Source organism: Podarcis cretensis, assembly GCF_951804945.1.
Source record: "Podarcis cretensis genome assembly, chromosome: 11".
NCBI lineage: Eukaryota > Metazoa > Chordata > Lepidosauria > Squamata > Lacertidae > Podarcis > Podarcis cretensis.
The window spans coordinates 45,056,751-45,067,854 of record NC_137180.1 but is presented as its reverse complement, the minus strand read 5'-3'; the positions used below and the strand labels follow the sequence as shown (position 1 = coordinate 45,067,854).

Below are 11,104 nucleotides of genomic sequence, written 5' to 3'. Positions count from 1 at the left end.
TTCTGTGATCCTAAGATAACATTCCATGGGAATGTGCCCAAAACTTGCAGAAGTGCACAGGGGTGGAAGTGGGGGACAGAATGAAAATAAATAAAAGAGGGTGGGAGGAAGAAAAGGCAAAATGCTCCTTATTTCTGCTAGGTCCATTGCTAAATACTCACTTCACCATTAGAAATTGCTTTTAAATTTTACTGATGTATAATAATAATAATAATAATAATAATAATAATAATAATAATAAATTTTATTTATATCCCGCCCTCCCCAGCCGAAGCCGGGCTCAGGGCGGCTAACAACACTAAAACAGTATGACATTATAAAACATTATAAAAATGAATTAAAATCAAAATTGATGGCAACCATAAACTAAAGTTTTGTAAAGATTGCCAGAGGAGGGGGTCAGGCTGCGCCCTGACCAAATGCCAGGTGGAACAGCTCTGTCTTGCAGGCCCTGTGGAAAGATGTCAAGTCCTGCAGGGCCCTGGTCTCTTGTGACAGAGCGTTCCACCAGGTTGGAGCCGCAGCCGAAAAAGCCCTGGCTCTAGTTGAGGCCAGCCTAACCTCTCTGAGGCCTGGGACCCTCAAGGTGTTTTTATTTGAAGATCGTAAGTTCCTCTGTGGGGCATACCAGGAGAGGCGGTCCCGTAGGTACGAGGGCCCTAGGCCGTATAGGGCTTTAAAAGTTAAAACCAGCACCTTAAACCTGATCCTGTACTCCACCGGGAGCCAGTGCAGCTGGTATAGCACCGGATGAATGTGATCTCTAAGCGAAGACCCCGTAAGGAGTCTCGCTGCGGCATTCTGCACCCGCTGGAGTTTCTGGGTCAGTCTCAAGGGCAGCCCCACGTAGAGCGAGTTACAATAATCCAGTCTGGAGGTGACCGTCGCGTGGATCACAGTGGCTAGGTCAGGGCGAGAGAGGTAAGGAGCCAACTGCTTAGCTTGGCGGAGATGAAAAAATGCCGCCTTTGTTATAGCTGCAATCTGCGCCTCCATGGAGAGGGAGGTATCGAAGATTACACCCAAACTCTTAACGGACGGTGCTGGCACTAATTGCACCCCCGCAAGAGATGGGAGTTGCCCCCTCAGTCCCATGTCGTCCCGTCCCAGCCAGAGGACCTCTGTCTTCGAAGGATTTAACTTCAACCGGCTCCCAAGTAACCATACAGCCACAGCCTCCAAGCATCTGATCAGTGTGTCTGGGGCCGAGTCCGGGTGGCCGTCCATCAACAAATAGAGTTGGGTGTCATCAGCATACTGATGGCAGCCCAGCCCAAAACTCTGGACAAGCTGGGCGAGGGGGCGCATAAAGATGTTAAAAAGCATCGGGGAGAGTATTGCACCCTGAGGCACACCACACACCAAGGAGTGGCGGGATGACAATTCCCCCCCAAGCGCCACCCTCTGTCCCCGACCAGAGAGAAACGAGCGCAGCCATTGAAGGACTGTGCCCTGGATCCCCACGTCGGCAAGGCGGTGGTCCAGGAGTTCGTGATCGACCATGTCGAAGGCTGCTGACAGGTCTAGAAGAATCAGCAGCCCCGACCCGCCTCGATCCAGCTGCCTGCGGAGATCATCTGTTAGGGCGACCAGAGCCGTCTCGGTCCCATGACCAGCGCGGAAGCCGGACTGGTATGGATCCAGAGCTGATGTTTCATCCAGAAACCTACCAAGCTGTTCAGCAACTGCTCTCTCAATCACCTTACCCAGGAATGGAAGATTCGAAACCGGGCGGTAATTGAATAGATCTAAGGAATCTAATGATGTTTTCTTTAAGAGCGGGCGCACCACTGCCTCCTTCAGTTCCCCTGGGAATGTCCCGGTGCCAAGGGACAGATTGATGATATCCCCCAGGGGGGCCCGCACCTCGTCTGGACACGCTCTAATCAGCCAGGACGGGCACGGGTCGAGAGGACAGGTGGTGGGCTTTCCAGCTCGGGGGAGTCTGTCTACATCAGCTGGGGATATCCAGTCAAAGTGGTCCAATACTGAACCCGAGGACAGTCGAGGGGCCTCCAGTTCCTTTATTGTATCCAAATTGGCAGGGAGGTCATGGCGGAGCAACAAGACCTTCTCCACAAAAAAGCTCGCAAATGCCTCACAGCTGTGTGTCAGATTGTTATTTAAATTTGGCTGTCCTTCGAGGGACGTTAAAGACCGAATTATACTAAATAATTGCGCCGGGCGAGAGCTAGCGGATGCAATGGAGGCCGAGAAGTAGGACTTTTTAGCGGCCTTCACTGCCATCTCGTAGGTTTTCATAAAAACCCTATAAGATGTTCTTGAAGCTCCGTCACGGGCACCCCACCATACTCGCTCTAGCCGTCTGAGGTCCCGCTTCATTTTCCGGAGCTCCTCGGTAAACCAGGGAGCCCGGTTTCTGCGGGGTCGCAGAGGGCGCTTAGGTGCGATCTCATTGATGGCTGCCAGGAGCTGGGTATTCCAGGCCTCAACAAGCTCAGTCAATGAGTCGCCAGGGGGAGAAAGGTCCCGCAAGGCTTGACGGAATCTATCAGGGTCCATCAGCCTCTGCGGGCGAGCCCAAATTGGCTCGCCACCCAAGCAGGGTGGGGGTGGAACGTCAATCCTGGCTTTCAGAGCATAGTGATCAGACCATGGCACCTTCATCGAAGGAAACATGTAACTTTGGCTTGCACTCCCTCACTCAACTTTTACTGCAATGGTTGTTAGGTTGGGGTTTTTAAAAGTTTATTGGCTACATTTCCTAGGCAGCAAAGCATCACCAGTGTGAGAATAACCCCAGGTAGCTGTTCAGCTAAGGTGTTCAGCGGAATATTAACTTTCTCGGGATTTCATGGGCCTACATTTTAAGGTCCCTAAGTAATAGTGAGGCATCAGAGCTAAAAGGCTTGGTGAAGCCGCGGAAGTGAAAACTCAGGTTAATCAATTCTCATCAATTCTCAGCCTGAAATACAATGTTCACACTACAGGCTGCCTCCTCCCTTCTTCCCTTCTGTACTTCAAACAAACAGACCTCCTAGGAAAAGCTCGGGCCAGAAGCCATTTCAGAAACCTGTCTGCAGATGTGCTGCATTCTGCTCTCATTAGGATGCCCACCAGCTAAGGAGAAAGCAGGGAGCTCAGTGGTAGAACCTGTGTAGAAACATACAGACACTGGCATAGCTAGGGGGCTGCGGGAGGGGCAGATTGCCCTGGGTGGCTCTGGGCCTGCAGGACACCTGAGCCATCATGTCCCAAGCTGCCCGAGCTCCAGGAGGGACGCAGTCACTCTGGCATGTGGTCCAACCTCACAGGGTCCCCTGCCCCCACAGCACAGCACACTCGCCCTTGCCATCAGCGGGGCTTGCTATGCCAGCATACAGAAGGTCCCAGATTTTATCCCTCTTGGCAGTGAGTCCTGGAAGACCTGCTTCCTGCCTTGCAGGCCTTTCCCCACTTTGCCTGGGTGGGCACGGCCTTGACTGACTCCAGCTACAAAAGCTGAGGCTGCTGAACAGATTCGTGGGCTGGGGTGTCATTTTTTGTATCTCTATTTTAGTTCTTCTTCCAACTGGTGTGGAAATTGTTCGGTGTGGCTGTTTATTGTTTGATGTTTCATTTATTGTTTACGACTACAATGGTACCTCGGGTTAAGTACTTAATTCGTTCTGGAGGTCTGTACTTAACCTGAAACTGTTCTTAACCTGAAGCACCACTTTAGCTAATGGGACCTCCCACTGCCACTGCGCCGCCGGAGCATGATTTCTGTTCTCATCCTGAAGCAAAGTTTTTAACCCGAGGTACTATTTCTAGGTTAGCGGAGTCTGTAACCTGAAGCATATGTAACCCGAGGTACCACTGTACTTTTGTTACGGTTGCAACCAGTGCCATTTTTCCAGAAAAGGTGGTGCCAGAACTCACCACAAACACCTCAAACCTTGAGCCTGGTTTTGGCTTTGGAGAGGCGGTCTAGAAATCAGTCAGTTGACTGATAATCCTGACATCTCATATGGAACCTGGGAGAGATGCTGTCAGCCAGTGTAGACACGCTGAGCTAGATGTTCCAATGTCCATCAGTATAAGGCAGCTCCTTTATGGGAGGGTAGGACCCAGGTTTAGCTCCAGCATCTCCAGGTAAGATCAGTGCTGGATTAAACCCTGTGGAGGCTCCTAGGCAGTCGAAATCTCAGGGGGATAACACTGAACTAACAAAGCTTGATTGTAATTTTCTTTAAAGATCAAAGAAATATTTTGATCCGTTGTTGCAGAGCCCCTAAAAGACATGGGTCTCGTAGACAGGTGCCTGCTCTGCCTATTTAGTAATTTGGCACTGGGTAAGACCGGTGGTTCGAATCCCCACCACGGGGTGAGCTGCCCTTGCTCGGTCCCTGCTCCTGCCAGCCTAGCAGTTGGAAAGTGCGTCAAAGTGCAAGTAAATAAATAGGTACCACTCCGGCAGGAAGGTAAATGGTGTTTCTGTGCACTGCTGTGGTTAGTCAGAAGTGGCTTAGTCATGCTGGCCACATGACCCGGAAGCTGGCTGCGGACAAATGCCGGCTCCCTCGGCCTATAGAGCGAGATGAGCGTGCAACCCCAGAGTCGTCCAGGACTGGACCTAATGGTCAGGGGTACCTTTACCTTTACCTAAGATTTGGAAAGAGTCCCGACCAAATCTTGGTGTAATGAACCGAGCAGGGGTGGTTTAATCCCTGTTTGGGGATCCCACACAACCCGGCTCTTGGAGACCCCACCCATTTTAGTGTGTGTGTGTGGGGGGGAGAGAAATAGACCGCTGGGTTGGGCAGCAAAACCCACCTAACTCTGCTGTAGCACAGCCACACTTTATGAGCACGTTTCTTTGCTTAACAGCAGAAGCGAACCGTCCATTTGCCTCTCAGTCCGCTAAGGGACAGCATCGCTCCGCTCTTAATCGCCTGCTTTTTCTGAGCCACCGTTCGGGTTCCCTGGAAATACGCGCTCTGGCCGCTAAACCGCGCTGTTACACAGGTTTTCCCAGCCTCGCAGATCCAGCCTTGCGCACGATAATAGCTAGGAAACTCGGTATGTAGCAACCCAGAGCGCGCACCCGCCGCCCATCCCTACCCCGGAACGTCGCTCCTTTTTTTTTTTTTTCCAGTGGAGAAGCACATTTAAACACCTGTCCCATAAAGCGGCTCTTTCAATATGAACGATGGGGCTATTATGGGAGGAAAGGGGCCTCCTCCCACCCACATCCTATGGATTTTACAGCTTGGATCCACAGGTCTGGAGGTTGCATGCATCTCCCCCCACCCCGAGAGAGAGAGAGAGAGATTTGGGGAAATAAAACCGTCGCCAGCAACGCGCAACAATGGCCACATTAATCTTGCGCAATTAGCGTTATAACCCTTGGCAGCTCTACAGACGCGAAAAACAAAGCTTTATGCAAATAGACCCTCCTGTCTCCCATCCCCCCTTTCTTCTTCTGTGAGTGGAACTCTTCGCACCCCCGAACTCCCCCCCCGCACAACCCCCCCCCCAATCATTTCCCTCCCTCCCCTGTGTCTCTCTGGCGCTGCTTTTTCCCCCAGACTGTTTTAATGATACGGTACATTGACTAACTTAAAATTAATTATAAGGTTCTTGACCAAGAGAGAGAGAGAGAGGAGGAGGAAGAGGAAGAGGAAGGGAGTGGGAGAATCAAAGGGAGACAGGCTTGATGTGGGGTGGGGAGAGGGGAGGCTGCGCTATTCAGAGGGTTTGGTATTCAGAGAATGAGCCACCTGCGCTTGGCAGCGCTGCCCAGAGAAAAACGGACAGTATTGTGCGCACCTCGGGAGGGATGGAGGGCACTTGAGGGATGGATGGAGCCCGGCTCAGTTTGGCTGCTGATGCTGCGGATGCAGCGGGGAAGGAAGGCTTACAGAGGGGTGTGTGTGTCCTCCAGGAGGGCTTGCAGAGAGAAACGGTTCTCCGCGGGGTGCACACCGGTGCTTCTTTCTACAGGCCACCGGGATGAAAATATTTCTTGAGCGCCAGAAAAGAAGTTGCGGTTTAGATCTGTATCCAAACTGCCCAGGAGCTGTGGCGCAAAGGGACTGAGGGGAGGGGGCTTCTCTGCAAAAGTTTTTGGCTTTGCTGGGAACCGCTCCTGACCCAGGTGCCCCGTTGGCTCGTCGCTCCCTAGCGCGGCTAAGGAAAGGCTAGCACGACCAGGTCAAAGTCCTTGCGCCGTTTGTCTCTCTCGACTCCATTGCAAGGGGGGCGGTGGGGGGGGGGAGCACACAGTAAGATTCAATGGAGTGACCAGATTTTTTAAAAATGTGTGTGAGAGAAGTGGAGGTAGGACGAAAGCAGGGGCATTTTGTGACGGGGGTGGGCAGAGTTATAATTCTGCTTCTACAGGGAAAGTGGCACGCGGTGCCTTGCCTCTCTCCATAGAGGGTTCGTCTGAAATGAGGGATTGAAAGCGATGTGCCGGGACCGGGGTTGGGGCTGATAGTCAAAACAGGGCAGCGGAAAATAATCTCTGAATTTCCCCGCTCTTCTTTCCGGTCGATACTCAGATATTGTCTCTCTTCCTCCCCCCCCCCCCCATGGTTCTGCTGTCAATTGGCTTCCGAAAGTGGCGGGTTTTGCCGCGCAATCGGTAAGTATAAATGAATCTGATTTTTCCACCACCAAAAGAGAGAGAGAGAGAGAAAGAGAGAGAGAAAGAAGGAAAGAAGGAAAGAAAGAAAGAAAGAAAGAAAGAAAGAAAGAAAGAAAGAAAGAAAGAAAGAAAGAAAGAAAGAAAGAAAGAAAGACGAAGTGGACGAGTTTGCCTTCCAGCAGCAATTGAAACTGCACCTGTCCGCTCCGGATTGAGTTGCCCGTTTCCTCCCTTTGGCGCTGGAGGGGAGAGTTTGGGTGATTTGGCGCAGGGCCTTGATTTATCCCCTTTCTATCAGTGATTAATGCGGCTTAATTAGCTAATCTCCAAACCATTATTTACAGCTGGTGCGGACAAAGGGAAAACCTGATGAACCAGCACTTAAGTCGCTTTGAAATTATGGAGTTGGAGGAAGGAAACGGGCGTTGGGACGGGAGCCACAGAAGGGAAAGGCTCCTGATTTTGAACAATTTGGGGAAGGGGCATCTTCTGAACGCCCTGACCAAAGTGGTCGTGCGCTTCCGAAAGGCGACTTGCTGCCTTTTTTTAAAAAAGGAAGCAGCAAAATTGAAATGATCGTTCATGTGTCCGGCTTGCAGCTCGGGGCACTCCTTACCTACGAGTAAGTCCCACTGAAATAAATATGGCTTCCTTACTCTGAATGAGAAAACATGTAGAGGGACAACGGGCATCATAATCGGAGCCATAAACAGTGTGCACCGGTACTTTTGGATCAGTGTGCGAGGCGCGCATTCCTAGCTTACAGGTGTTTGACGCACACCAGAGGTATATAATTAGGCTCGTATAGGAGTGTGTGTCCCATCCATGTAGGTTCGGTAGAAATGGAAAATGCCCTTCCCTGGGAAATGCAAACAATTTCTAATGTATTGTAGTATGCATCTGTGTGTTTCCAATTTTAAAATCGCCTGTCACTGGCAGATTTCCTCTTGCCAGACTTTCTTCATGCGCTATCAACTATTTAAGATTTGTGACTCAGAATTGCAAAGCAGAGAGGGGCTCCCTTAAATTGCGCTCGCTTGTTTTTGGGATTTCTTTCTTTCTTTCTTTTTTTTAACTCTCCCTCCCGTATATCCCCTTTTGCCTTTCCTCTCTCTTCCTTCCCAGGCTTTGTAAAATCGCCAACTCGGTTTCAGATAAGAATCTCCGGCATCAGATCAAATCGAAACGACCCAAGGCTTAGCAGTGATGCGGAGAGTTGAGTCCTTCTCTCCTCGTTCGTTCCGTAGTCCGGCGCTTCTCCGTTAATCGGGAGCTCTCCCGCGTCAAATGCTCAGTTGCTTCTTCCGTCAGATCTGCAGAGGATGCGGACGCTGGCAGGGGAATGTGGACGACGGCGACGAAGTTATTTACAAGCAAAAGGAAGGAGTCTGCAATTCTCCGAACTCTTATTCTGGGACGCCATCCCGAACAATGCGCCACCTCTATAATTTTTTGTCTCCGTTGACTTCTAGTGACGAGAAAGGCACAGCCTGGTCTGTTCCCCCTCTTCTCCTCCCCGCCCCCCAGTATTTATTATTGTCATTATTAGGATTATCATTGGGATTGGTGGGGTTTTTTTTGTTTTAATTTGGTTTTTGAAAGCCTATAGGGCTTCTCTATTATTATTATTTAGGAGGGGGGAAATAATCTGAGCATATATATATATATATATGGCAAACTGGAAATTTCAGAAGAAATTTCTCGTTGTTCATAAAAAAATATTTTTTATTATTTTTAAGGGCCTTGAACTGGCGAGGACACGTTAGAATCAAACGCAAACTTTTTTCTTTTCCTTTTTAAAGAAAAGTAGAAGGATTCGAGAGTCGACGTGTTATCTGGACCAACCCAAAGCCAATGGAGATTCTTGGAATAGGAAAGATAAGAACGAGGGAAGGGAAGATATATCCAAATCTTGCTCAATCACGATTTTCCCCAAATGCTAAAAATAGGAAAATAAAATCTGGAAAGAATGGAGAACAGATTCCCCACCGACCCAAAACCACAATTCTCTTCCTCCTGTTCATCTTTCCTGGAAAACTCCCCACCACACACACGAGCGCGAGCGAGCGCGCACACACTCCGAAAGTAAATTAAAGACGAAGGCTTAATGGAAAATAGTGGATACTAAATAGAAAGGCATATACAGTATTGCTTCAGCGATAAAGGAGATGTCCTCTCCCAAGACCCAGTCAAAGTATTTGAGGCAGGGTATGGGTCTGCTTCGCCCCTGGCTGATCCAGAAATGTTTTAAACGTTCCGTAGTATTGATTTGTTTAGGGGGGGAAATATCAATAGGTCGCTTTTCTTAGTAGAACTTTCTCAAATGGACAGCGGCAGTTATTATGATCGCCGTCATCGTTATTTTCAACAACCAGGGAAAGGTTCTTTTTCAACTTCTTTCTTTCCACCCCCCCCCCTCTTATATTAAATTATGGGAAGTGAGAGTGCAGGAGCGGATGAGGGGCGGCGGGGCATCTGTTTAATTCGGAGCAACCCCGATCCGATTGTTCTGAGAGATGAATGGGGTGGGGGAGTCGTCTCCATGTTTGACGATTATTAATCCCTCCCTCCACTTTCAATTCTGATGGGGGGGGGCAGGAGAAAAAGAAGAAGAAATGGATTAGAAATGGTATCAAGAGGGATTATTCGTTTATATCAGCCAGATGGAGCCATACGGGGCGATTGGAAAGCAACAAAGGGGAGAGGATTTTTATTATTCTTTTTGGAATGGTTAGGAGGAATTATTTGCGGGGGGGTGGGGGAGATTTACAAACAAGCAAGCCACTGAGTTGTTGCAGAGATGGCGAAAGGGGAGTGAAATGCCTTTGGTTCCTTTAACTCTGTCGCTTCCCTTTAACTGGATATAACTGTTTACAGAGAGAGAGAGAGAGAGAGAGAGAGAGAGAGAGAGAGAGAGAGAGAGAGATGGCGCAATTTTGGATTTAAAGCGGGGTAAGCGACAGAGGATCTCTCCTCCCAAGCACGCATCTCTCTTTGCTTGGGTTAGCACAGGCTACTTCTATTTTATCTCCCCATCACCCCCTTCCCATCATTATTTTAAATTAAATACAACCCCTGGAAAATGTTTCGAGTATCATCTACTTAGGACGAATACAAGTTGGGGGGGGGGAGCGGAGAAGGGATGAGGAAGAGGGGAAATCCATTCAACCACCAGTGACCTCAGAATGCACCTGCTGATTGGATACAAAGAACTGGGGGGTGAGGAATTAAGAGGGAGACCCCCCATCTCCAGCCCTCCCCTCCACCATGCGGGCTTATACGATTACAAGGGGTGGGGGATGATAGTTAACCAAAGCCAACCCAAAACGTCCTTCAAAGCTGATATCTATCTATCTATCTATCTGTCTATATTTATATCATCTATCTATCTATCTATCTATCTATCTATCTATCTATCTATGTATCATCTATCTATCTATCTATCTCTATCTAAAACTGAGATAATATAAACTGAGGAATATTTTTTTAAAGAGAGAGAGGGAGAGAGAAGCCTTCGATAAATAACAAATCTTCTAAATCCGAATAAATTGTTGTTGTTGTTCTTGAGGGTCACGGGTAGGGTTTTTTGTTTTTGTCCCCCCCACAACCTCCTCCTGCTAATTCACTCCAAAAACACCCAATTGAAATAAGCCGCACCACCCCACAAAACAAAACTCTCTCCGGCGCTCGCAACAAAAATGCACTAAAGGGATGTGATCTTTCGGGCTTAAAATGCTTTATTGATTTAAATAATTGAAGCATTATTTGGATTTGTTCTGACACCGACGCTGACTTAAAGATTTCTCCTCTTATCGATCGTTGTCCCGGCGCAAAGAAAACGCTGTCCGATCTGAGCAGGAATCCATCTATCTATTCCCTCTCTCCTTTCTGCTCATATGCAGAATAAAAATAATAATAATGCGCTTATTTATTTGTTTTTATGTCGCGTAGTCCCACCCCCTCTTTCTACTCTTTCAGTGGTAAATCATCCCAATTAATCCCTTCGCCGCTCCCCTCGCCATAGAGCCTCTTATCTTCGGTGCATCTGCTTTCAGTTTGCACGTTCAGTGAACTGCGGCGGACAATAGTTGCAGGGAGGGCGGGGGAGGAAGGGGAAAAAATCCCTCAACATAGAGGGAGGAGAGATGGCAACTCCCCAGCTGTGTTCCATTTCGGCCGCGAAGGAAAAGGAAGACGCCCCCTCCGCCCAAAGATCCCCTCCTGCTCCTGGCCTGCGCCGGGAAGCCACCCCCAGGCTGTGGAGGGACCTCTCTAATGGGGCGGAATCGGTGGAGGTGGTGCGTCCGCAGGAAGAGCAGCTCGGGCCAGTGGAAGTCTGCCCAAGGTGGGCTTCAGACCCAGGAAAGGATGCGAATGGTACCCAAAAGGGAAGAGAGCGCGCGAAGCTGGTGGGGAGCGAAGGGGTTAAGTGGGCAAGGAGAGGGAGGGGAGAAAAGTAATCGAACAATGAGGGTGTCAGTATATTTGCCCCCCTCCCCTACAGATCCGACG

At 49.3% G+C, this 11,104-nt stretch overlaps 1 long non-coding RNA gene across 1 annotated transcript; it reads left to right on the top strand.

Annotated features, from left to right (window-relative positions):
• Positions 1 to 5,888: 5,888 nt before the first annotated feature.
• LOC307226551 lies at positions 5,889 to 9,970 on the top strand. Its single transcript, XR_013843492.1, has 3 exons — positions 5,889 to 6,589; positions 7,718 to 9,434; positions 9,498 to 9,970. It is a non-coding gene; the product is annotated as an uncharacterized lncRNA (long non-coding RNA).
• Positions 9,971 to 11,104: the final 1,134 nt, after the last annotated feature.